We start from the raw sequence: 26039 nt of genomic DNA on the forward strand, positions 1-26039 counted from the left end.
CGTCAGCTGTTCCCCAGCTGTGTGTGTGGCAATCCCTCCTATTTCCTCCACCTCCTCCTCCTGCTGTCCCTGGGCTCCAACTCCGCTAGTTGTTGCCTGGTAGTGCTGTACGCACAGTCAACAGTCGCTCCTCTGTTATTGGGGTTCAGTAACGTCAGCTGTTCCCCAGCTGTGTGTGTGGCAATCCCTCCTATCTCCTCCACCTCCTCCTCCTGCTGTCCCTGGGCTCCAACACCGCTAGTTGTTGCCTGGTAGTGCTGTCCGCACAGTCAACAGTCGCTCCTCTGTTATTGGGGTTCAGTAACATCAGCTGTTCCCCAGCTGTGTGTGTGGCAATCCCTCCTATCTCCTCCACCTCCTCCTCCTGCTGTCCCTGGGCTCCAACACTGCTAGTTGTTGCCTGGTAGTGCTGTACGCACAGTCAACAGTCGCTCCTCTGTTATTGGGGTTCAGTAACGTCAGCTGTTCCCCAGCTGTGTGTGTGGCAATCCCTCCTATCTCCTCCACCTCCTCCTCCTGCTGTCCCTGGGCTCCAACACCGCTAGTTGTTGCCTGGTAGTGCTGTACGCACAGTCAACAGTCGCTCCTCTGTTATTGGGGTTCAGTAACGTCAGCTGTTCCCCAGCTGTGTGTGTGGCAATCCCTCCTATCTCCTCCACCTCCTCCTCCTGCTGTCCCTGGGCTACAACACCGCTAGTTGTTGTCCAGAAGTGCTGTCCGCACAGAGCCAAACACCTCGCCAATGTGTTAGTGGGGTTCAGTAATGCCTGCTGCTCCCCTGCTGTGTATACGGCAACGTGTCATGCGACCGCCACGCAGGCACAACAACTTAAATTTAAGGGAACCTGCCCCCCCCCCCCAAGGCGTTTGTTACTGAAAGAGCCATCTTGTGCAGCAGTAATAATGATGCCAAAGGAAAAAGTGGCTCTTTTTGTGGTGCTCCTTGCACACGCTGAACTTGACACTTATGAAATGTGTCCCCTCACACCGTTAAACCGTCCGGTCGGAGGGACTTTCCTTTGTCATGTGACGCAGCACAGCTGTCATTCTTACCCCCTTGGCGCCATGTGCCGCCTCCTCAGCGTTGTTTGAATCTGTCCCGGAGCCTGCGCTTTTATGTTAGCCCTTGTCCATGCACACATTTTGCGCTGCCCATCTTCTGACATCATTTGGTGTCAGGCTGGCTGCGCCTGTGCGGCCGCGCTGGACGAGATCCCGCCTCGTAGTGTCTTCTGATTTAATCCCACTGCGGGCCTGTGATCCATGGACATGCGCAGTGCATATCTTAACCTCCGCCTCTCTCTCATCTCCCTCAGCCTTCTTCAGACTGTGCGCCGTCAGCTGATCCCTAATAGAATGCCACGGCCATGACGCCGCACAGTCTGAAGAAGCTGGAAGGAGGGGAGTGAGAGGCAAGGATATGCACTGCGCATGCCCATGGATCACAGGTCCGCAGAGTGATTACATTAGATGACACAGCGAGGCGGGATCTTGGCCAGCGCAGCCGCACAGGCGCAGCCAGCCTGACACCAAATGATGTCAGAAGATGGGCAGCGCAAAATGTGTGCATGGACAAGGGCTAACATAACAGCGCAGGCTCCGGGACAGATTCAAACAACGCTGAGGAGGCGGCACACGGCGCCAAGGGGGTAAGAATGACAGCTGTGCTGCGTCACATAACAAAGGAAAGTCCCTACGACCGGACGGTTTAACGGTGTGAGGGGACACATTTCATAAGTGTCAAGTTCAGCGTTTGCAAGGACCATAATTAAAAGAGCTAAGTTTACTTTTTCCAGCATTAGTGCTGTACAATATGGCTCTTTCAGCTACAAACCCCTGGGGGGGGTTTAAGGGTTCCCTTTCAACTTGCTCCAGTGCAGGCTTCGGCCTACACTATGCTCCTCCTGCTGACCCTGGGCTCTAACACCGCCAGTTGGCGCCCAGATGTGCTAGCTGCACAGAGAAAACACCAGCCAATGTGTCAGTGGGGTTCAGCAACGCCAGCTGTACCCCTGCTGTGTAGCCGGCAACGTGTCCTGCAACAGCCACGCAGACACAACAGACCTAAAGCTGCCGCCAGTGCAGGCTTCGGCCTACACTCCGCTCCCTCTACTCCTCCAGCTGACCCTGGAGGAACTGAAATTGAAGGGAACTTGTCCCCCCTCCCCCAGGTGTTTGTATGTTTCACAGCCACCTTGTACAGCAGTAATGCTGCATGTGTGCAAGGTGGCTCATAAACTTATTCTCCTTGCACACGTGGAACAGAACACGTCTACAATGTGTCCCCTGAGACCATTAAACCGTCCCTGAGGTGTGACTTTCCTTTGTAATGACACGCAGCAACCCCCTTGGTAGCACAGCCCTTCTTCTGACATCATTGTTTGGCTGGCTGCGTCTCTGCGGCCGCCCTGCCTGACACAACGCCCCTCGGTGTCTTATTTATTTTGACTGCGAGGGTGTGATTGACGGGCATGAGCAGTGCATATCTTCGCCAGGCTGTCACTCAGCTCCTTCCGCCTTCTTCAGACTAGGCAGCTTCATGGCCGTGGCATGCGATAAGGGATCAGCTGACGCCGCACAGTCTGTAGCAGGTGTAAGGACACGAGCGAGAGGCGAACATATGTACTGCGCCAGGCCATGAATCCCAGCCCCGCAGTGTGAAACACTGTAAAGACACTGCGGGGCTGGGATTCATGGGCATCGCGAACCGCACCAGCCGACATGAAATGATGTCAGAAGACGGGCAGCGCATGGCCAAGGGATAACGCAACAACGCAGACTCCTGTACAGCAAAATGCGATGCTCAGGAGGCCGCGCCAAGCACCAAGTTGGTATTTTTGCCAGCTGTGCTGCGTCTCATTACAAAGGGAACTCCCGCCTCCAAGACAGATTGACTCTATAAGGGCCAAAATGTTGTACGTGTTTCATTCAGCTTGTGCAAGGAACAAAATTAAAAGAGCAACCTTTGACTTGTGCTGCACTACTGCTGCATAAGGCGTGGCTCTTCTACTTTGTAACACCTGAGGGGGGGTTAAAGGTTACCTTTAAAATTGGTTCAATTAGGCTTCAGCCTACACTCTGCTCCATCTCCTCCTGCTGACCCTGGGCTCTAACACCGCCAGTTGGGGCCCAGTACTGCTAGCTGCACAGAGAAAAACACCAGCCAATGTGTCAGTGGGGTTCAGCACCACCAGCTGTTCCCCTGCTGTGTAGCCGGCATTGTGTCCTGCAACAGCCACGCAGACACAAAGCTGCCGCCAGTGCAGGCTTCGGCCTACACTCTGCTCCCTCTCCTCCTCCTGCTGACCCTGGGCTCTAACACCGCCAGTTGGGGCCCGGTACTGCTAGCTGCACAGAGAAAAACACCAGCCAATGTGTCAGTGGGGTTCAGCACCGCCAGCTGTTCCCCTGCTGTGTAGCCGGCATCGTGTCCTGCAACAGCCACGCAGACACAAAGCTGCCACCAGTGCAGGCTTCGGCCTACACTCCACTCCCTCTCCTCCTCCTGCTGACCCTGGGCTCTATCACCGCCAGTTGGGGCCCGGTACTGCTAGCTGCACAGGGAAAAACACCAGCCAATGTGTCAGTGGGGTTCAGCACCGCCAGCTGTTCCCCTGCTGTGTAGCCGGCAACGTGTCTTGCAACAGCCATGCAGACACAAGAACTGAAATTGAAGGGAACCTGTCCCCCCTCCCCCAGGTGTTTGTATGTTTTACAGCCACCTTGTAAAGCAGTAATGCTGCATGTGTGCAAGGTGGCTCATAAACTTATTCTCCTTGCACACGTGGAACAGAACACGTCTACAATGTGTCCCCTGAGACCATTAAAACGTCCCTGAGGTGTGACTTTCCTTTGTAATGACACGCAGCAACCCCCTTGGTAGCACAGCCCTTCTTCTGACATCATTGTTTGGCTGGCTGCGCCTCTGCGGCCACCCTGCCCGACACAACGCCCCTCGGTGTCTTATTTATTTTGACTGCGAGGGTGTGATTGACGGGCATGAGCAGTGCATATCTTCGCCAGGCTGTCACTCAGTTCCTTCCGCCTTCTTCAGACTGTGCGGCTTCATGGCCGTGGCATGCGATAAGGGATCAGCTGACGCCGCACAGTCTGTAGCAGGTGTAAGGACACGAGCGAGAGGCGAACATATGTACTGCGCCAGGCCATGAATCCCAGCCCCGCAGTGTGAAACACTGTAAAGACACTGCGGGGCTGGGATTCATGGGCATCGCGAACCACAGCAGCCGGCAAGAAATGATGTCAGAAGACGGGCAGCGCATGGCCAAGGGATAAGGCAACAACGCAGACTCCTCTACAGCAAAATGCGATGCTCAGGAGGCCGCGCCAAGCACCAAGTTGGTATTTTTGCCAGCTGTGCTGCGTCTCATTACAAAGGGAACTCCCTCCTCCAAGACAGATTGACTCTATGAGGGCCAAAATGTTGTACGTGTTTCATTCAGCTTGTGCAAGGAACAAAATTAAAAGAGCAACCTTTGACTTATGCTGCACTACTGCTGCATAAGGCGTGGCTCTTCTACTTTGTAACACCTGAGGGGGGGTTAAAGGTTACCTTTAAAATTGGTTCAATTAGGCTTCGGCCTACACTCTGCTCCCTCTCCTCGTGCTGACAATGGGCTCTAACAACGCCAGTTGGGGCCCGGTACTGCTAGCTGCACAGAGAAAAACACCAGCCAATGTGTCAGTGGGGTTCAGCACCGTCAGCTGTTCCCCTGATGTGTAGCCGGCATCGTGTCCTGCAACAGCCACGCAGACAAAAAGCTGCCGCCAGTGCAGGCTTCAGCCTACACTCCGCTCCCGCTCCTCCTCCTGCTGACCCTGGGCTCTAACACCGCCAGTTGGGGCCCGGTACTGCTAGCTGCACAGAGAAAAACACCAGCCAATGTGTCAGTGGGGTTCAGCACCGCCAGCTGTTCCCCTGCTGTGTAGCCGGCAACGTGTCCTGCAACAGCCACGCAGACACAAGAACTGAAATTGAAGGGAACCTGTCCCCCCTCCCCCAGGTGCTTGTATGTTTTACAGCCACCTTGTACAGCAGTAATGCTGCATGTGTGCAAGGTGGCTCATAAACTTATTCTCCTTGCACACGTGGAACAGAACACGTCTACAATGTGTCCCCTGAGACCATTAAAACGTCCCTGAGGTGTGACTTTCCTTTGTAATGACATGCAGCAACCCCCTTGGTAGCACAGCCCTTCTTCTGACATCATTGTTTGGCTGGCTGCGCCTCTGCGGCCGCCCTGCCCGACACAACGCCCCTCGGTGTCTTATTTATTTTGACTGCGAGGGTGTGATTGACGGGCATGAGCAGTGCATATCTTCGCCAGGCTGTCACTCAGCTCCTTCCGCCTTCTTCAGACTGTGCGGCTTCATGGCCGTGGCATGCGATAAGGGATCAGCTGACGCCGCACAGTCTGTAGCAGGTGTAAGGACACGAGCGAGAGGCGAACATATGTACTGCGCCAGGCCATGAATCCCAGCCCCGCAGTGTGAAACACTGTAAAGACACTGCGGGGTTGGGATTCATGGGCATCTCGAACCGCACCAGCCGACATGAAATGATGTCAGAAGATGGGCAGCGCATGGCCAAGGGATAACGCAACAACGCAGACTCCTGTACAGCAAAATGCGATGCTCAGCAGGCCGCGCCAAGCACCAAGTTGGTATTTTTGCCAGCTGTGCTGCGTCTCATTACAAAGGGAACTCCCGCCTCCAAGACAGATTGACTCTATAAGGGCCAAAATGTTGTACGTGTTTCATTCAGCTTGTGCAAGGAACAAAATTAAAAGAGCAACCTTTGACTTGTGCTGCACTACTGCTGCATAAGGCGTGGCTCTTCTACTTTGTAACACCTGAGGGGGGGTTAAAGGTTACCTTTAAAATTGGTTCAATTAGGCTTCGGCCTACACTCTGCTCCCTCTCCTCCTGCTGACCCTGGGCTCTAACACTGCCAGTTGGGGCCCGGTACTGCTAGCTGCACAGAGAAAAACACCAGCCAATGTGTCAGTGGGGTTCAGCACCGCCAGCTGTTCCCCTGCTGTGTAGCTGGCAACGTGTCCTGCAAATGCCACGCAGACACAACAGACCTACAAATGCCTCCAGTGCAGGCTTCGGCCTACACTCTGCTTTCCCTGCTGACCCTTTGCTCCAACACCGCTAGTTGGGGCTCTAGGAAGACAAGCTTAAATAGGTCCCCATCCTGGTTCCAGCACCGTCAGCTGTTTCCGGGCAGAGCCTTTGGCTTAGGTGCCTCCCTCTGGGTATCCGAGTTCCACCAACGTCAGGTGGTCCTTGGTAGTGCTTTCAGGCACGGGTACCTCCTGCTTAGTAACCGGGTTCCAGTAACGTCAGCTGGTCCTCGGTAGTTCCATTGGCTCTTGTGGACCTTCGGCTACCCATCAGGGTTCCAGTACCGTCAGCTGGTTCTCGGCAGTGTCTTTTGCTCTTGTACCTTCTGCTCCCCATCCTGGTTCCAGTACCGTCAGCAGGTTCCGGGCAGAGCCTTTGGCTTAGGTGCCTCCCTCTGGGTATCCGAGTTCCACCAACGTCAGGTGGTCCTTGGTAGTGCTTTCAGGCACGGGTACCTCCTGCTTAGTAACCGGGTTCCAGTAACGTCAGCTGGTCCTCGGTAGTTCCATTGGCTCTTGGACCTTCGGGTAGCCATCTGAGTTCCAGTTCCATCAGCTGTTTCTCGGCATTTTCTCAGCCTACTTGTACCTTCTGCTACATTTCCAAGTTCAAGACCCTAAAGACGACGACCCGGAAGACCACCCCTAAGATGACGACGACACCAGAGACGACAACCACTGAGATGACGACGACCCTTGAGACGATGACCCTGAAGACCACCCCGATGACGACGACCCCGGAGACGACGACCCTGGAGACGACGACGACCTGGAAGACCGAGAAGCAGAAGAACAAGAGGCTGCAGAACAAAGAGCAGAAGAACATTAAGCATAAGACTAAATATCAGAGCAAAAGATATTATCTAAATTATAAGCAGAAGAAGACTAAGCAGTGTATGGGGGTGAGTCCGTTCCTCCTCGTGGTGCCCCTGGATAAAGCCTGATGCTGCAGGCCAAACTGAACGCGGACAAATGTAACTGTTTTGTGACAGGCAGAACGGAAGGTGTAATCTTCAAACTTTTATAGATAACAACTACGGGAATGCCTGTCACAAATAAGAATATGATGAAGAAGTTGAATATAAAGAAGATAATAGTAAAATAAAAAGAATATGAACAATGTAACAAAAAAAATAATAGGTAGAAGATGAAGAAGAAGATGAATAAGGTGAAGAAGTTGATGTCAAAGAAGCTGATGATGAGGATAATGAAGAAGAAAGTGTGGGAGAAGTAAAAAAGAAGGTGAAGGGTGTGGAAGTAGTGAAACATAAATATCTGACAAAATAAAAAAAAAAAATAACATAGTCAAAATCTTTCTAACGCCGAACGTCATAAAAAACAAAACAAAATCATGCTATTCTATTAGATTGGGCTAAACCTCTGTGCCTTTAATGTCTCCGCCACGTCCCCCAATACATCCTACATTATTCTTAGTTGTTTTCCTTCATGTAGAATGAACCTACAAGTTAAGAAAGGGTTTATTTTAATTCCGATATTTTCGTCCCATTGACTTGCATTGGGATCGGGTATCGGTATCGGATTAGATCCGATACTTTGACGGTATCGGCCGATACTTTCCGATACCGATACTTTCCGATATCGGACGGTATCGCTCAACACTAATCATCACACACGGTTGTGTTATCAATAAAAGTTTCTCTCAAACTAATTGTTTACCTTTTCCACAGTCAAAAAATTGAAGACCAGATGGCGCTCCATGAAGGACCGTTTCAATCGGGGCCTGCGTAAGGAGGGACAGGCTCGTAGTGGTTCAATACCATACAAGTACAACAGGATTCTGCAGTTCCTGAGACTTGCCCTTGGCCGCCGACAGTAAGTATTACCTATTCCCACACATCGTGTACTCTCCAACATGCATATTCACATAGTATATTCCCCAGCCACGTAGTTTATTGGCTATCCATTTTTAACATTGGCCAGTGACGTAGTATACAGCACACAGACACATAGTATATTGGCCAGCCACTTGCACTATTTCATTGTGGCGTAGTATATTGCACATCCAGGTTTATCACAGTTTCCTATAACGTTAAAATAATTGACACGGGAGACCTTGTAGTCCACGGCAGGTTGTGTACCCAGGGTTGGTCTGATCGCAGGACCTGTGATGACGTCTCGGTCACATGTCCGTGACGTCATGACAGTTCAGACGATAAGCGTAAACCATGCCGGCCGTTACAAACGGCAAACATGGTTGAGTATAGCTTGTTAATTTTTTAACACCAAAAATTTGCAATTTTTAATATTGATGCGTCATCGGTAGTGTTGAGCGATACCGTCCGATACTTGAAAGTATCGGTATCGGAAAGTATCGGCCGATACCGGCAAAGTATCGGATCCAATCCGATACCGATACCCGATACCAATACAAGTCAATGGGACTCAAGTATCGGACGGTATTCCTGATGGTTCCCAGGGTCTGAAGGAGAGGAAACTCTCCTTCAGGCCCTGGGAACCATATAAATGTGTAAAAGAAAGAATTAAAATAAAAAATATCGCTATACTCACCTGTCCGACGCAGCCGGGACCTCAGCGAGGGAACCGGCAGCGTTGTTTGTTTAAAATTCGCGCTTTTACTTGGTTACGTGAATTCCCGGCTTGTGATTGGTCAGGGCGGCCATGTTGCCGGGACGCGGACCAATCACAGCAAGCCGTGACGAAATTACGTCACGGCTTGCTGTGATTGGTCCGCGTCCCGGCAACATGGCCGCCATTAACCAATCACAAGCCGTGACGTCACGGGAGGCTGGACTTGCGCACTTTTTAAAAAACGCGCGTGTCCAGCCTCCCGTGACGTCACGGCTTGTGATTGGTTAATGGCGTCCATGTTGCCGGGACGCGGACCAATCACAGCAAGCCGTGACGTAATTTCGTCACGGCTTACTGTGATTGGTCCGCGTCCCGGCAACATGGCGCCGTGACCAATCATAAGCCGGGACGTCACTGGAGGCTGGACACGCGCGTTTTTTAAAAAGTGCGCAAGTCCAGCCTCCCGTGACGTCACGGCTTGTGATTGGTTAATGGCGGCCATGTTGCCGGGACGCGGACCAATCACAGCAAGCCGTGACGTAATTTCGTCACGGCATGCTGTGATTGGTCCGCGTCCCGGCAACATGGCCGCCCTGACCAATCACAAGCCGGGAATTCACGTAACCAAGTAAAAGCGCGAATTTTAAACAAACAACGCTGCCGGTTCCTTCGCTGAGGTCCAGGCTGCGTCGGACAGGTGAGTATAGCGATATTTTTTATTTTAATTCTTTCTTTTACACATTTTTACATTAATGTTGTTTCGATACCGATACCCGATATCACAAAAATATCGGATCTCGGTATCGGAAATTCCGATACAGCAAGTATCGGCCGATACCCGATACTTGCAGCATCGGAATGCTCAACACTAGTCATCGGCAGTGTCAATAGTAAAAATTGGGTTACATCTTAACGGCGGCAACGGTTACCGCCGTTAAGTGTTTATCCATGACAGAGGGGAGTATGCGGGCGACAGGCATTCACTGCGGGGAGTAAGGAGGACTGTGCCCGGCGCTGATTGGTCACGTCAGCCATGACAGGCAGCTGGCCGTAAAAATCAGCAAACCGTTAGGACTAACAGACGGAACTGACCCTTTACAATTATGTAAAAGTTTGCAGTGTGTGATGCAATGTTAACTTTTTATTACACACAGGAGGTGGCGAATGTGAAATGTTATATTTTGTATACTAATGTTTTCCTTATGTTTTCACAGAACACACAGCAGCACCCTCGAGCCAGTTTGTCCCTCTGGAGCGGTCCTTCGTGAATCGCCATCTGGACCGTCACAGCCATCCCACAGCGACAGTAGGCTTGCACCACCATCTGGAGAACCGGCAGCCGGTCCTTCAGATGTTCCCCTGGCCGAGGCCACTGGCGCTCCTTCCTTCGGGTTTTCCCGACAGCGTCAGCGGGCCTCGGACAGGCCGCTACTGCCCGAATTTTTCCATTTAAGCACGGAATTCCAGAATTGTTTCAAGGCGCTGGGCGATAGAATGGACACTGCTCTGTCCAATATCGACCGACGCCTTGAAAATATGGAATCTGAGCTCTCGAGGCCGGCCAAACATTTCTTTAGTGCCATTGCGAAGGGCATGGTGGAACATCTTACGCTGGAACTCCAGATTTCGGTGATGCAGGCCTGCAACAATGCGTACGTGACTGCTCTGCAGCAGGCTCGGGTCATGCAGTCAGCTACTACAATGCCCGTAGTACCATCGCTGGCTAGCATGACTCCGACTCTTGCTTCAGAGCAGCCACACCAAACTCCGCGTGCCGAGGGCCACCACCGCCGAAGCCGCCGACACCATAGAACAGAGCCGCAAAGTCCTGCTCCTGCAAGGCCTTCAAGGACCCACAGACGGCAGGAGGAACAACATCCAGAGGGAGAGAGGAGAAAACGGGCAAGAACATCACCCGCTCTGGCTGCTCCAATACCTGCACCAAGCTCTCGGCAGGGGTCTAGCCAGAGCAGGAGTAGCCAGAGCCAGCCCAGAGAGCCAAGGACACTGGTCGTGCCTCCTCCCTCCCCTCCTGCGTTGGCATTCTCGCCACCGTCGACCACAGGGTGGTCAGACGTTGGCATACCATCCAGCATCCTTCAATATGGTGGTTCCTCCTCCTCCTCCTCCACCTCCACCCACTCCCAAACTGGGGGATATCAATCTCCCTTAATTGCGGAAGTTCACACCCCTTAACCTTTCCCTATTTTTCTTTAGGTGTCACCCCTATCACCCCTAATAAATTGTTATTTGGTTAACCATATTTGATTTCTTGCTCTAAAATAAAGTTTTCACCAACTCACACCGTGCGCCGTACACAAATTTTGTGTTTGCAACAACTCATATCTGCAATGTATGACAGATTTGTATGCAGTTTGTTTTACATTTTTTGGCCCTGTCGCTCATTTTACTATGAGTTGTTACAAACACAAAGAGGTTAAAAAAATATATAAATTTTCAAATCCTACTGTACTGGTACCGTCACACATAACGATTTCGTTAACAATATCGTTGATAGTTAACGAAATTTTAATGCGTGACAGCGACCTACGATCATGCCCCTGCTGGGAGATCGTTGGTCGCTGCGAATTATCAGGACCTTTTTTTGGTCGCTGATCACCCGCTGTCATCGGTGGATCGGCGTGTTTAACACCGATTCAGTTATGTCTTCACTGGTAACCATGGTAAACAGCAATGTCTTCACTGGTAACCAGGGTAAATATGGGGTTACTAAGCGCAGGGCCGCTTAGTAACCCGATGTTTACCCTGGTTACCATTGTAAATGTAAAAAATATAAACAGTATATACTTAGATTCCGGTGTCTGCCACCTCCCTCGCCGTCATCTTCCCGCAATGAGTGACACTGAGTTACGGCCGTAAAGTAAAAGCAGAGCACACCGCGTCAACTCTGTGCTGTGCTTTTGGCCCTTCACAGTGCGGGAAGCTGACGGCGATGGACGTGGCAGACAACTTAATCTAAGTATATATGCAGCGCCCCAGAGTCCTGGTCGTTGCAGTACTGTGGATCCGCCACTATGGGGAGCCATGGTGCGTTCGATGGCACTGAAGGAGTTCATCTGACCAGGTATCACAGACACCAATATGTTTCACAGCAGGGCCTCCTGGGGGAGCTAAGGGTTCTATTCATTAGGCCACTCCCCACCATAGTGGGTAAACTGGGGGTCAGGCAGGAAGTTAGAGGAGAAAGCTGACTGGATTGAACGAAGCAACACCTTGTGGCAGAGGGTGTTGTGGAGGAAGAGACAGTAGGGTCTCTGTCAGGGGTGGGATCCTGACAGAGGCTTGGCATTAGAAAGAACGTAACGGGACTGTGCCTGCTCAGCATAGCGGCGGTGCCCAAGAAAGGACTAGAAGCGAGATAGATTGTGCTGAGTGAGAAACGAGATCAAGCAAAAAGGAGAATACCAGTAGGGGTCATGCTGTAGGACCGGAGCAACATCCTACTGAGGCACATTACCGGTGGCCGGAACGCCGAGGGAGTGGAATAGCATACAGCTTCAAGCCATACTCCAAACAGCGGCAGGGCAGTCAGTTTAAGGCGGGCTGTCTACCACATATCACCTATGAAGTCTTGGGGGGCAATTGCGGGAGAGGGGCGTCTCTAGGGTCCCGGAAGAACTCCAGGCCTACCTGACAAACGGGTGCCGTTCCAACCTGAATAACAGGGAGGGATGGAATACGAGAAGAACATCAGTGAATCGAGTTGTGAGGGAACTTAAGAAACAGACACAACAGTTGTGGGGTACTTTCCGTGAGCACAGCAGGGAAGGACTACAACACATAGCGCTAAGAAGGAGGGCACTGATTTCCACCTGTGAGGAGAACTCTGGAAGTGCCATCGGACCGACCGGACTTGCGCAGCCTGGTGAACCGTATTCTGGACTGCGGACTGAGAGATCTCCAGTAAAGAGGTAAAGAGACTGCAACCTGGTGTCCTCGTTATTTACCGCGACCTGCACCCCACAACTGCACCGCTACACCACCGTTACTGCACCATCATCATCACTTATTCTACCGGACGTCCCCCACTGACAGACAGGGCCACGGACCGGGTCTAGCCACCGTGACAACCCCAGGACTGAGACCCAGAGGCCCGGCTCCGGGTACCCCTAGGCCCTGCGGCGGTGTGGGGGCGCTCCAACTTGGCGTCACGAACAGGATCTACTTAAGCCTGAAGAATCAGGTCATGTGTGCCTTGGAACTGTGATTTGTTGTGCTTGAACTGTACTTTATTGCAAAGACTGTGTGCTACCATTGACCAAGAGAAGTTCCCGCCAAAAGCCGCCGCCATTGCTACTTCGGAGAAGAAGGAGGGCGTGCTATGGGAGGAGACTACCAGAATGGCGCGAGAAATGGATACCGCCCCCTGCGATTCTGGCTGCAAGGAGATGACCTGCCCCAAAGCAGAGGACAACCTCCTGATTTGCAACGGCGGGAAGCGGGTGATGAAGAAGCCCGACCTCGGAGAAATGGCGGAGTCAGATGCATGCATTGCCACCGATCAGCAGATCATGATGAAGAACAGCGAGTGCCGGAACGGGGAAGGAGCAGTCCCGGCTTACCCTCGTTCACTAGAGGTGGACCCGTGTCCTCTACAGCCGGCGGATCCGAAGCCTTTGGAACAGATAGCGGAGCCGAGTCCCCCAATCCTGGCCTCGGAGTCAGCGGAGGAGGAACCACAGCGAGCGGAACAGCGTTCGGGGACCGCATCGGAGGAGCCGCGGTCCGGGCTACGGCCGATTCCAGCACCCTTGTTAATGGACCAGATCGGCATCGATGGAACCACATCAGGCGCAGGTACGGAGAGCGCCCCTGCGCCCCCCCACGAGCCCGCTTCCACGATCGGCCCCCATCTCAGTGAGGGTCGACGCTTCTCGGCGGGGTTAATGGTATTACCCCCCGATGCCCTGGGAAGGATGGTGCCACCGCTGCCGACTAGAATGGGGGAACCTGTGGATGTGAGCCCAGACGGGGTAGTTCTTTGGTGGGACAACCCCTGGGTTGGGACAGATGGATCCCGGGAGAACGGATTCACTCTTGCGGTGCTTACGTGGGAACAATATAGACAGTGCTTGATCCTACATTGGGAAGGACGGAAAGAGGTCGAGTTGATGGGTCCATTGAAAGTACAACAATCCCCTCCGGCATGGGATGACCGAGACGCAGTCAGGCGGGGAACTGTGTTGGCCTACCATGTAAAAAGGGGATGGGGCCTCATACATGAGCCGGGATTGGATACTGATGTTTTTGTTGCGCACTGTAACGTAAGGACTCCCTGCTGTGGCCGAGGCGGAGAACCGTTGCAAAAGGGGGATCAGGTGACCTACAACCGCCACCAGAACCCGCTCGGGTGGTATGCACGGAACGTTCGGCGGTGTATGTCTGGAGCCGCGACACTCACTACTCCGGACCTGGTCCCAGGAGCACCCGACCTTGTCACCATTGCAACGGTGCGCCTGGTAGCAGCCACCGAGTTGGCCAGCCGAGTTCACCTTCACGTTCGGGCCACGGGCACCGGCGCCACAGCAGCCGGAGGCCCGGACCCCCGGCCACCTGAACAAGAGTAAACCTCGGAAACCTGAAAATGTAAATAGTTTTCCCGTTAACTGTTTGTGAACTGTTTGCTGCTAAACCCGCTCAGGGTTAACTCTTTATGGATCCCTTAGTTGACCCGGGATCCCTATTGTTTGCTTTTCCTACCAGTTTTGCACAAGTTTTACAAACTGAGAAATCATGAACAGTGCATGATCCAAACTTTCTTGTAAATAGTTTGCACCTTCTTAAAGGCGCTTTCTACTGGTTTTACTTAAAGACTCTTTGCGAAGATACCGTTCTGGAACCTTTGCTGAGCAAAGACTGGTAGGCTGAGAAGACGAGCTACCTCAGAAAGACTTGATCCCCTCTTAAAGGGGATGTTTGACCTGAATTTGAAAAGTGATACTGTTTTAGAACAGTAATATGATGATGCTCTGGAAGAAATGTAACTGTTTTTGCATAAAGAAAAGTTATGTGTGTTTAATCTGTTTGAAATGTGAAACCTAGATAATGTTCTTTAAAAAGAAAGATGCAGAGAGCCCGTAGGGGAGGAATTAGAGTCCTGCATAGTTGAAAGAAAGGAAGTAATAACGAAGGTGAGGATAGAAGGTAAACCCTGAGTCCCCATAGAAAGTTAATAATGTGTTACTAAGGACAGAAAGTGAACCCGTAGGGGTTAGTGAGTGAGTCCTTATAGGAGCCAAGTAGAGCCGGCTCAGTGTTCTCAAACTGAAAGAAAAGTTATGTTCTATACTGTGTATAGTAGTTGAAAAGGCAGTAGGCCCTGGCTGAACGGGGCGGTCCTGTAATAGAAAGGAGAGGCAGTAGGTCTGGTGCCGTTAGGACAGGCGGTCCTGCAGATTCCAAAGAAGGCGAATGCAAAGTTAAAATACCTTATAATGTGATTATAGGAAGGTCTTTAGCGGATTAAGAGTGTATATCCTTAAAGGCAAAGTTAAATTATTGGTCAATAATGTTTGTACCTAGTAGAATACCCGGTTGGGTAATGAGAGCTAATTGTAGCCTGTTGCTATGATATTTAATTATGTTTGTAACGTTAAAGTGTCCTCACCTCCCATAAAGGGAAGCCTGTTCAAGTATACTTATTGTTTTGCACTCAACGAAAATTGTATGTCTTTTTGCAAACCTGTATTGTTGTTTTCTTCCCAGTCCCGGAGTACTGTGTTTAACCAGGGGGGAGTGCAGCGCCCCAGAGTCCTGGTCGTTGCAGTACTGTGGATCCGCCACTATGGGGAGCCATGGTGCGTTCGATGGCACTGAAGGAGTTCATCTGACCAGGTATCACAGACACCAATATGTTTCACAGCAGGGCCTCCGGGGGGAGCTAAGGGTTCTATTCATTAGGCCACTCCCCACCATAGTGGGTAAACTGGGGGTCAGGCAGGAAGTTAGAGGAGAAAGCTGACTGGATTGAACGAAGCAACACCTTGTGGCAGAGGGTGTTGTGGAGGAAGAGACAGTAGGGTCTCTGTCAGGGGTGGGATCCTGACAGAGGCTTGGCATTAGAAAGAACGTAACGGGACCGTGCCTGCTCAGCATAGCGGCGGTGCCCAAGAAAGGACTAGAAGCGAGATAGATTGTGCTGAGTGAGAAACGAGATCAAGCAAACAGGAGAATACCAGTAGGGGTCATGCTGTAGGACCGGAGCAACATCCTACTGAGGCGCATTACCGGTGGCCGGAACGCCGAGGGAGTGGAATAGCATACAGCTTCAAGCCATACTCCAAACAGCGGCAGGGCAGTCAGTTTAAGGTGGGCTGTCTACCACATATCACCTATGAAGTCTTGGGGGGCAATTGCGGGAGAGGGGCGTCTCTAGGGTCCCGGAAGAACTCCAGGCCTACCTGACAAACGGGTGCCGTTCCAACCTGAATAACAGGGAGGGATGGAATACGAGAAGAACATCAGTGAATCGAGTTGTGAGGGAACTTAAGAAACAGACACAACAGTTGTGGGGTACTTTCCGTGAGCACAGCAGGGAAGGACTACAACACATAGCGCTAAGAAGGAGGGCACTGATTTCCACCTGTGAGGAGAACTCTGGAAGTGCCATCGGACCGACCGGACTTGCGCAGCCTGGTGAACCGTATTCTGGACTGCGGACTGAGAGATCTCCAGTAAAGAGGTAAAGAGACTGCAACCTGGTGTCCTCGTTATTTACCGCGACCTGCACCCCACAACTGCACCGCTACACCACCGTTACTGCACCATCATCATCACTTATTCTACCGGACGTCCCCCACTGACAGACAGGGCCACGGACCGGGTCTAGCCACCGTGACAACCCCAGGACTGAGACCCAGAGGCCCGGCTCCGGGTACCCCTAGGCCCTGCGGCGGTGTGGGGGCGCTCCATATACTGTTTATTTTTTTTACATTTACAATCCTAACCAGGGTAAACACCGGCTTAAGCGGCCATGCACTTAGTAACCCGATGGTTACCCTGGTTACACGGGACTTCGGCATTGTTGGTCGCAGGAGAGCTGTCTGTGTGACAGCTCTCCAGCGACCACACAACGACTTACCAACTATCACGGCCAGGTCGTATCGCTGGTCGTGATCGTTGGTTAATCGTTTCTGTAACGGTACCTTACGTTATTGGTCAGGTGAGGTGGTAGCAATGTTCACGTGGCCAAGCGTTGCCACTATTTGACTCAGGACGTATTCCAGCATCCTGAGTTCAATAGTGTTAACTCGCTACAGTTGAGCGAACATGATAGTCTCCCTCCTTGTCAAGCAAAACACTTGCAGACTAGTAGCATATGTCCCCCGGCCTCATGGAGTGCGGATATGATCTGCAGCCACATGTTCAGAGGCTGTGTGACAGGCAGAACACATGCACATCCAAGGCATGTGTAGTGCCTGTCACACAGCCGCAGCACAGCGGCAGAAAACCTGCTTCAGCCATCACGCTCCATGATGCCAGGTTCCATATGCAAATAGTCTGCAAGATTGCTTGACAAGGTGGGAGCCGATCATGTTTGCTTTCAAAACTATGGAACACACAGCTATGTGAACAATTGGTTTGTTTTGTCAGAGTCAATTTGGGAACCGGTGCTCACATTACTACATTTTATGGTACACACATTTGGTTCTAGAACATTAAATGTTTAATTTTTTTTTAAAATTGCCAACAACATTTATAGGGGAGAATTTTTTTTAAAACATAAAGACACAATTAAAAAATTTATTAAAAAACACAAAGTATAAAAACACGATACATTTCTACATTTAAAGAACAGTACATTTGGCTGAAATGTCATGGACTCAACAGTGTTTTATTATTTTTAAATTAGATTATATTTTTATTAATCCCAATAATTTTACTTACAGTTACAGCAGGATAAAGTACAGTATATACATTAAACCATTTGATCTTGCCATGACACATGGCCAACATCAGAAACAAAGTATGATGCAAATTGATCCCTCATCTGAGCAATTTCCAAAGTTGTCCTCAGAGGATGATCTTGGAAATCGGGCAATGGGTTTGCTATGGGTTCATCTAGTTCAACGGTGACTCTCTCTTTGGCAATAACATAATTGTGTAGAACCACACAAGCCTTCACCACCTGATCAACTGTCTCAATTTTCAGATTTATAGCAGATCCTAAAATCCGCCATTTGGAGACAAGGATTCCAAAGGCGCACTCCACAGTTCTTCTGGCCCTGGACAGTCTATAATTAAAAATCCTTTTTGTGTGGTCCAAGCCCCGACTTGAGTACGGTTTCAGAAGGTTGGCTGACATTTGAAATGCCTCATCACCAACAACCACAAATGGCATTGCCGGGCCTTGGGTGTTGGGAAGAGGTCTTGGCTGGGGGAAATTAAAATTGTTCTCATACAATCTTCGGCCCATATCAGACTCCTTAAATGTCCGGGAATCATTGGCACGGCCAAACGCTCCAATGTCCACGGCAAGAAACCTGCAGTCCGCACCTGCAATGGCCATGAGGACGGTGGAAAAGTATTTTTTGTAGTTAAAAAACAGCGAACCACTCCTTGCAGGCTTTGCAATCCGAATGTGCTTCCCATCAACTGCTCCAATACAATTAGGGAAGGAACACACTTAGTCAAATTTTTGGGCGTTGGCCTCCAATAACTCAGTGGATGGGATTGGTAAAAATTCCTCACGGAGATTGTCCCACAATGCGCGGCATGTGTCGGCAATAATACCCGAAAGTGTAGAGACTCCAATCCGAAACTGAAAATGCAGAGATCTCAAGGTCTCTCTGGTAGCCAGGAAACTGCCAAGAAGAAAAATAAATAAATTTAATAAAAGTATGTACATTGTTATAAAATAAAATTACATTTACATCCCTCACACAGCAAAAAACAAAAAAAGGTTAATAAAAAAAAATCCACAACATTTAAAGTCCTTCAAATAGCTGCATTACGTACCGGAGAGTCACCAGCAGACGTTCCTCGGCGGAAATTGATATCCGGAGCTGTGTGTCCTGCCTGGTAATGGCTCCTTCCACCCGACGCAGAAGATAGCGGAAGCTGTCTTGAGACATCCTGGTATACTCGAAATATTTCTCCAGGTTCTCATTCAGCTCGCCAAACAAAGAATGGTAGGCTCCACGGCTCTCTCGGACTTCCACTATTGGGTGTAGCCAAAAACGCCGATGAATCCTTCTCCGTTGTTTTTCTCTTTTCCTTTGTTCATGAAAGGCGATAGCGGAAGCATTAGCCAAGGCTAAATCCAGCTCCATATTGAGGTAAATGCTCTCCATGGGACGCTCCATCTTGATGCTGTAAAAACAAGCAAAATGGGAGGAATTCATGGATGCCGGGGTATATATACTAAAATTCCATTATACCCACCCTCTTCTATCCATTGGTGGTCTTTATCTAGTGTCTAGACACTAAAAATGACATCATTGTTTGACAACGCATGCGTCGTAAAACGCTGCGTTTTTTATAAAAACGCACTGAAACGCACACAAAAACGCAGCGTTTTACGACGCATGCGTTAAACGCATGCGTCAAAAAAATGCGTTTTTGTGTGCGTTTCAGTGCGTCATGCGTTGCGTCGACGACGCTGCGTCGCAAGAAGCAAATGTGAACGTAGCCTTAGACCTAACATAAAATCAAACTTTTCACTCTGTTTCCATAGCTATGGGAATTTAATAAAATAGAGTATATTAAAGGTGCAACCTGTTGACAAATGCTTGATATAAGAGTTTGTCTATAAGGAAGGAGTTGGGGATAAACTTTATAGTCCCCATTGCATAAAAGACTACACTAGGTAAGCCACTTTGTACAAATTTTTATTGGTCTTCTATTATTACTTTATTGTATGTTGACTTATCATCCACCTCTTCATCACAGGACAAAGTAGAAAATTTGAGTTTTTTGTGGAGGAGAGATGGGGTTGGATTGGAGACAACCGTCATTGTATTCACATGTAAGCCCTGATTTATAAAAGCTGTGCACTTCAGAATAAATTGCTGCTCAAAAATATCGTGATTTTTGGTGTTTACATGCTAGTCTTAGGCCAGCTATGCCAATATGGGCCTAGAATGGGTGAAGCATGGGCAGATGAGACACGGCTGTGCCCCCCCCATCAAATTTATGAAACGTTATTCCACTTTAATTACGCAGCCTACTACAGAAAAATACTCATATCTGGTGTCGGCACATACCACTTAAGAGAAGCACCTACAGTGCCTACAAGTAGTATTCAACCCCCTGCAGATTTAGCAGGTTTAATAAGATGCAAATAAGTTAGAGCCTTCAAACTTCAAACAAGAGCAGGATTTATTAACAGATGCATAAATCTTACAAACCAAAAAGTTTTGTTGCTCAGTTAAATTTTTATAAATTTTAAACATAAAAGTGTGGGTCAATTATTATTCAACCCCTAGGTTTAATATTTTGTGGAATAACCTTTGTTTGCAATTACAGCTAATAATCGTCTTTTATAAGACCTGATCAGGCCGGCACAGGTCTCTGGAGTTATCTTGGCCCACTCCTCCATGCAGATCTTCTCCAAGTTATCTAGGTTCTTTGGGTGTCTCATGTGGACTTTAATCTTGAGCTCCTTCCACAAGTTTTCAATTGGGTTAAGGTCAGGAGACTGACTAGGCCACTGCAACACCTTGATTTTTTGCCTCTTTAACCAGGCCTTGGTTTTCTTGGCTGTGTGCTTTGGGTCGTTGTCTTGTTGGAAGATGAAATGACGACCCATCTTAAGATCCTTGATGGAGGAGCGGAGGTTCTTGGCCAAAATCTCCAGGTAGGCCGTGCTATCCATCTTCCCATGGATGCGGACCAGATGGCCAGGCCCCTTGGCTGAGAAACAGCCCCACAGCATGATGCTGCCACCACCATGCTTGACTGTAGGGATGGTATTCTTGGGGTCAAATGCAGTGCCATCCAGTCTCTAAACGTCATGTGTGTGGTTGGCACCAAAGATCTCGATCTTGGTCTCATCAGACAAGAGAACCTTGAACCAGTCAGTCTCAGAGTCCTCCAAGTGATCATGAGCAAACTGTAGACGAGCCTTGACATGACGCTTTGAAAGTAAAGGTACCTTACGGGCTCGTCTGGAACGGAGACCATTGCGGTGGAGTACGTTACTTATGGTATTGACTGAAACCAATGTCCCCACTGCCATGAGATCTTCCCGGAGCTCCTTCCTTGTTGTCCTTGGGTTAGCCTTGACTCTTCGGACAAGCCTGGCCTCGGCACGGGAGGAAACTTTCAAAGGCTGTCCAGGCCGTGGAAGGCTAACAGTAGTTCCATAAGCCTTCCACTTCCGGATGATGCTCCCAACAGTGGAGACAGGTAGGCCCAACTCCTTGGAAAGGGTTTTGTACCCCTTGCCAGCCTTGTGACCCTCCACGATCTTGTCTCTGATGGCCTTGGAATGCTACTTTGTCTTTCCCATGTTGACCATGTTTGAGTGCTGTTCCCAAGTTTGGGGAGGGTCTTAAATAGTCAGAAAAGGTTGGAAAAAGAGATAATTAATCCAAACATGTGAAGCTCATTGTTCTTTGTGCCTGAACTACTTCTTAATACTTTAGGGGAACCAAACAGAATTCTGGTGGGTTGAGGGGTTGAATAATAAATGACCCTCTGAAAAAACTTTTCCCAATTTTACAAAAAAATAAACAAAGAAATAACATTCTTTTTTGCTGCAGTGCATTTCACACTTCCAGGCTGATCTACAGTCCAAATGTCACAATGCCAAGTTAATTCCAAATTTGTAAACCTGCTAAATCTGCAGGGGGTTGAATACTACTTGTAGGCACTGTAATTAATTAAGTGGTGTTCCCCTCTTAATGAATTAGGCATATAGTACTTTGGCAAATTTCTTCATTAAGACTAGCATGCACAATGTCTAAATGCATTGGTTCCTTAGGGTGCTTTGACTATATTTGGCATTTATTTACTGGCCTTTTTAGAAGAACGATGGGGTCAGAATGATTGTTAAAATAGATCATTCTGCTCCAATGTAGTATCATGTTATCAGCAGCTCATGTCCGGCACTGTGCTGCTGAGAACAATTATTTTTTTGTTCATAAACTATCCAATCACCTGATGATTCAGCATTTTTATAATTCCTTGGGTGTTCAGAGTCATGTTTACACCTATGAATGCTCGTCTACACTTCTGGTAGTTTAAAATATGGTATGATGCAAACACACAGTATGCTACACATACACATTCCATCATATGCACACTGAAAAGTACAACTCTGCATGGTAGACAAACACTTTTGCACTAAATGTTATACACATACATGCTAAATTTCATATACAGCTCTGGCAAAAATTAAGAGACCATCATATCAAAACCCTGTCATGGGCAGCCCAATCCCCATTGAAAACCTCTGGAATGTAATCAAGAGGATGATGGATAGTCACAAGCCATCAAACAAAGAACTGCTTAAATTTTTTCACCGGCAGCAGTGTGAAAGACTGGTGGAAAGCATGTCAAGACGCATGAAAGCTGTGATTAAAAATCATGGTTATTCCACAAAATATTGATTTCTGAACTCTTCCTTAGGCCTCTTTCACACTTCAGTTGTTTGGCGTCAGTCACTTCCGACATAGTGACGGATCGACGGATCCGTCACAATTGTTGAGAAAACGGTTCCAACGGATCCGTTTTTTTGATGGATCCGTTACTTGGGGGTTGTCTGGGAAAAGTATCTACTTTTTGGAGCATGCGCAATTGAAAAAACGGATTGGGGCGACGGATCCGCCGAAATGACGGTCGCGACGGATCTGTCGCCCATAGGCGGCCATTCTATGGAATGACGGACCCGACGGATCCGCCGCGAACCGTCATTTTCGCGTTGACAAAAAAACGTTTCAATGTCCGTCTATGTCTAGACAACGTCCGCCAAATTTCGACGGATACATCGCATGACGGATGGAACTGACGACCATCCGTCACAATCCGTCCCCAATGCAAGTCTATGGGAAAATAACGGATCTGCCAAAAAAAAAATGACGGATCCGTTATTTGAGGAAACTGGTGGTTTTAGACTGATGCCAAACAACTGAAGTGTGAAAGAGGCCTAAGTTAAAACATTAGAATTGCTGTTTATAAATTATTGTAAACTTGTTTTCTTTGCATTATTTGAGGTCTGAAAGCACTGTTAATGGTTGCTGGTTACAAACTTGCAGCTCCATTTCACAGCTGTTCCTGACCTGATAATTTCCTCTTCCTATAAAATCTGGCCAAACCTTCCCTTCCTTGCCAGGGAAACTTTTACTTCCCAGCTCCTTGGAGTCGCTGTGCTGAGTTGGAGATCATTGTTTCTGCTGGAGATTGTTGCATGTCTTTTTTGGGTGTATGCTTACCTCATTGTTCTATTCCCATTTGGTTAGCACATTCCTACCCTTCCTTATATACCTCTCTACTTTTGGGTGACTGTTTTTGTATGTTAGTTGCTTTCTCTTATCCCTGTTTGTCTTATGTGTTTATACACTAGCTTTTCTGTCCCAGCCCTCCTGGAGAGGGAGAGGGGGCACCTTAGGGTATAACAGGAGAAGAGTAAGGCTGATGGCCCAAACCTCCTCACCTTTACAGGTACCTTTTGGAGCAAAGATATTTAGGGTTCCAGCCCTAGGGACAGTGCCAGGCCTTTTTCCCTATTTACGTACAGTCACAGTGTAAGGAGGAAGAGCGGGCCGTGGGTACTGACAGGGCACTGGGTCTGGAACTGCTGGGGCCGTGTCTATTGCTGTAGGGGGTAAGGAAATTGAGGATGGAGGAGACCCATGACCTGAAGAGGAGGGGCGTGGAGAGTCAGGGGAGTATAAAGGAGTTTGAGAAGGAAAAGAGAGGGGCTTCCCACCAGAGAGCAGAGCGAGTGAGGACTGTTGCCGGAATGTGAGAAGGGATAGGCCACAGAGAAGAGATCCTGGATGAGTGTGGCAAGAACTCCCAAGTATCGGCGGACGTGCAGAGAAATGCACGCAGAATGGAGAGTCATAGAGGACTCCACTCTATCGCATGGCAGCTGAATTGAATAGGGTCTCAGCAGGCAAAGCCATCCACTGCTGCAAGAAGTAGGACCATTTGTTAGCTGGGGAAGTTGGAAGACTCAACACCGGCCTCAGCCAGCAGCTACACAGCCATCGGACTCAGAGAGAGAAATGGACAATCGAGTCATGATAAGTGAAACTGATAAATAGACTGTTATTCTGAATTACTGTTATCATGTTTAACCCTCAGCTCTTTAATTGTATTTAATTTGGTTTCTCCCTGCAAGGAGGTTATTCCTGTATTGATAAAGTGAATAATTGTTTAACCCTTGCTCTGCACGTCTGTATCGCTGCATTTGTGTACCTGTACCTGGATAAAAGGCAGATTAGGTCAGACATAACTTACACACCTCCCCTTGAGAAAGCACTTGAGTGAAACGTGCGTCGGGGCGTTAGTGGTACTGTGGACGGGATTCTGACTTCTTTATGGGTATGTCGTAGATTTTACATATGATATTCTGACTTGCACTTTCTTTGCACTGTGAGCACTTTACTATCTGCTACTTTCAGCATGATTAGGACGCAGGATACAAGATCTCTGTATGAGACATGTGTTATTTTAAATCTTTGTCCATCCCATAACCCGGTATTTTTCCTCTTTACCATGTGTGTTCTTACTTGAGTATACTCTTTCCCTCTTACTGTATGTCTGTTAAATATTTAAATGAATTTTTTGAATATATATTTTTGAATAAAATATATACTTTTATTATACCTCCTTCTGAGTGGTGTGTATGGATACTTGTGATCCAACTTTTTTTGCTATGAATTTTCAACGCACCCCTGGTGTAGTTTAAATTGGGAAATCACTATTATGGTGAATGTTCCTTTCTAATTAATATGTCTTTGGACATGTATGCAGCTCTAATTCTTTGTGTGTTATTCACAGCTTTTGATCCAAAGCATATGGATTTTAGAGCCCGTGATCAGGCATGGCTCAAAAAATTGAATGAGGTATTTAAAGAGGACTCAAGTACGCTTTTAACTAGCAGAGATACTCAGGAGCAGACAGTTTGATTAAAGGATCTCCTTCACAAACGTACAAGGGTGTGGTGGAACCGCACCTTCTTGGAAAGATATGTTGCCAAAGGTCTGATCCCTCGCGCATTACGTGTGCAGATATTCCCCTCCTTTGTAATCAATGATGAGGTTTTTAAAGGCAAATGGGAAAAGATTGATGGTGACTGTTCAAAAGGGTTTATGGAACTACTTATGCACATGGATGATGTTGCGCTCAAAAATATAGAGAGCGAGATTGAAGAAATACAGAATAATATCAAAAGAGATATGTCAGCAACAGATTTGGAAGAATTTAATAAAGACCTTGATTTAAGTTTTCAGAAATGGGAGAAGGAAATTGTTAATTTTAAATCCCGTAAGTTCCAACGGGATAGTCAGGACTTTCAAAACAAATCCGTATATAGATGGAGAAGGACCAAGAAAATGGGTGTCAATAATAGATCACGATCCGGGTCTATGTCCTCGTTTACATCAGCTTAGGACTTACGCCCAAGTACAAGTGAGTCTCAGACAGAAGGTGTGTCAGTACTGATGAATATTAAAGATCCCAGGAGGAATAAGAATGGGAATAAAAGGAAAATTACACCTCCACATCAATATATAAAGAAAACTCGCAGTAACACCAATAATTTAGAGGTAATTAATCTCTCTATACACACTTTGTCTGATGCACAATGTGAGGTTCTGAAATTGGGCTTATCGTTTTCACCTACTAATAAGTTTAACTTTTTTTCAGCGGTGAAGGACCTCCACCTCTTTTGCCGCAAGCTTGTCCTAAAAAGATTGCATCATTGTTCAATGGATGGGATCGACGTCCGTGGTGAGTCAGAGCAGAAGGCTCTGGAGGTATTAGAGGAGCTGCTGAGAGAACAAGAACCTGACAGTTCTGTTAAATTTCCTGTGTCTGTCATGCCCAGATCAGAGACCTTCCCTCCCTTGTCAGTCTGCCCACAAGTTGATATTTTTCACGTCCAGTAACTGAAGATTTAAGAAAAATATAATCTAGAATTAAAAGGGATAACCTCAGTTCAAAACATAGACGTGCTTTGAAGGAATTAAAGTCATTTGACGATGCAGTCATAAAATCAGCGGACAAGGGAGGCAATGTCATGATCTGGCCAATTGACAAGTACGAGAGGGAGGTATTCAAACAGTTGAAAGTGAAGGATTATTACTCACCCTTCCCCCAAAATCCTATGCAGGTCTTTTCTCAGCAGCACTTTCTGATCCTTAATGAGGC

Source organism: Ranitomeya variabilis, chromosome 5 (assembly GCF_051348905.1).
Source record: "Ranitomeya variabilis isolate aRanVar5 chromosome 5, aRanVar5.hap1, whole genome shotgun sequence".
NCBI lineage: Eukaryota > Metazoa > Chordata > Amphibia > Anura > Dendrobatidae > Ranitomeya > Ranitomeya variabilis.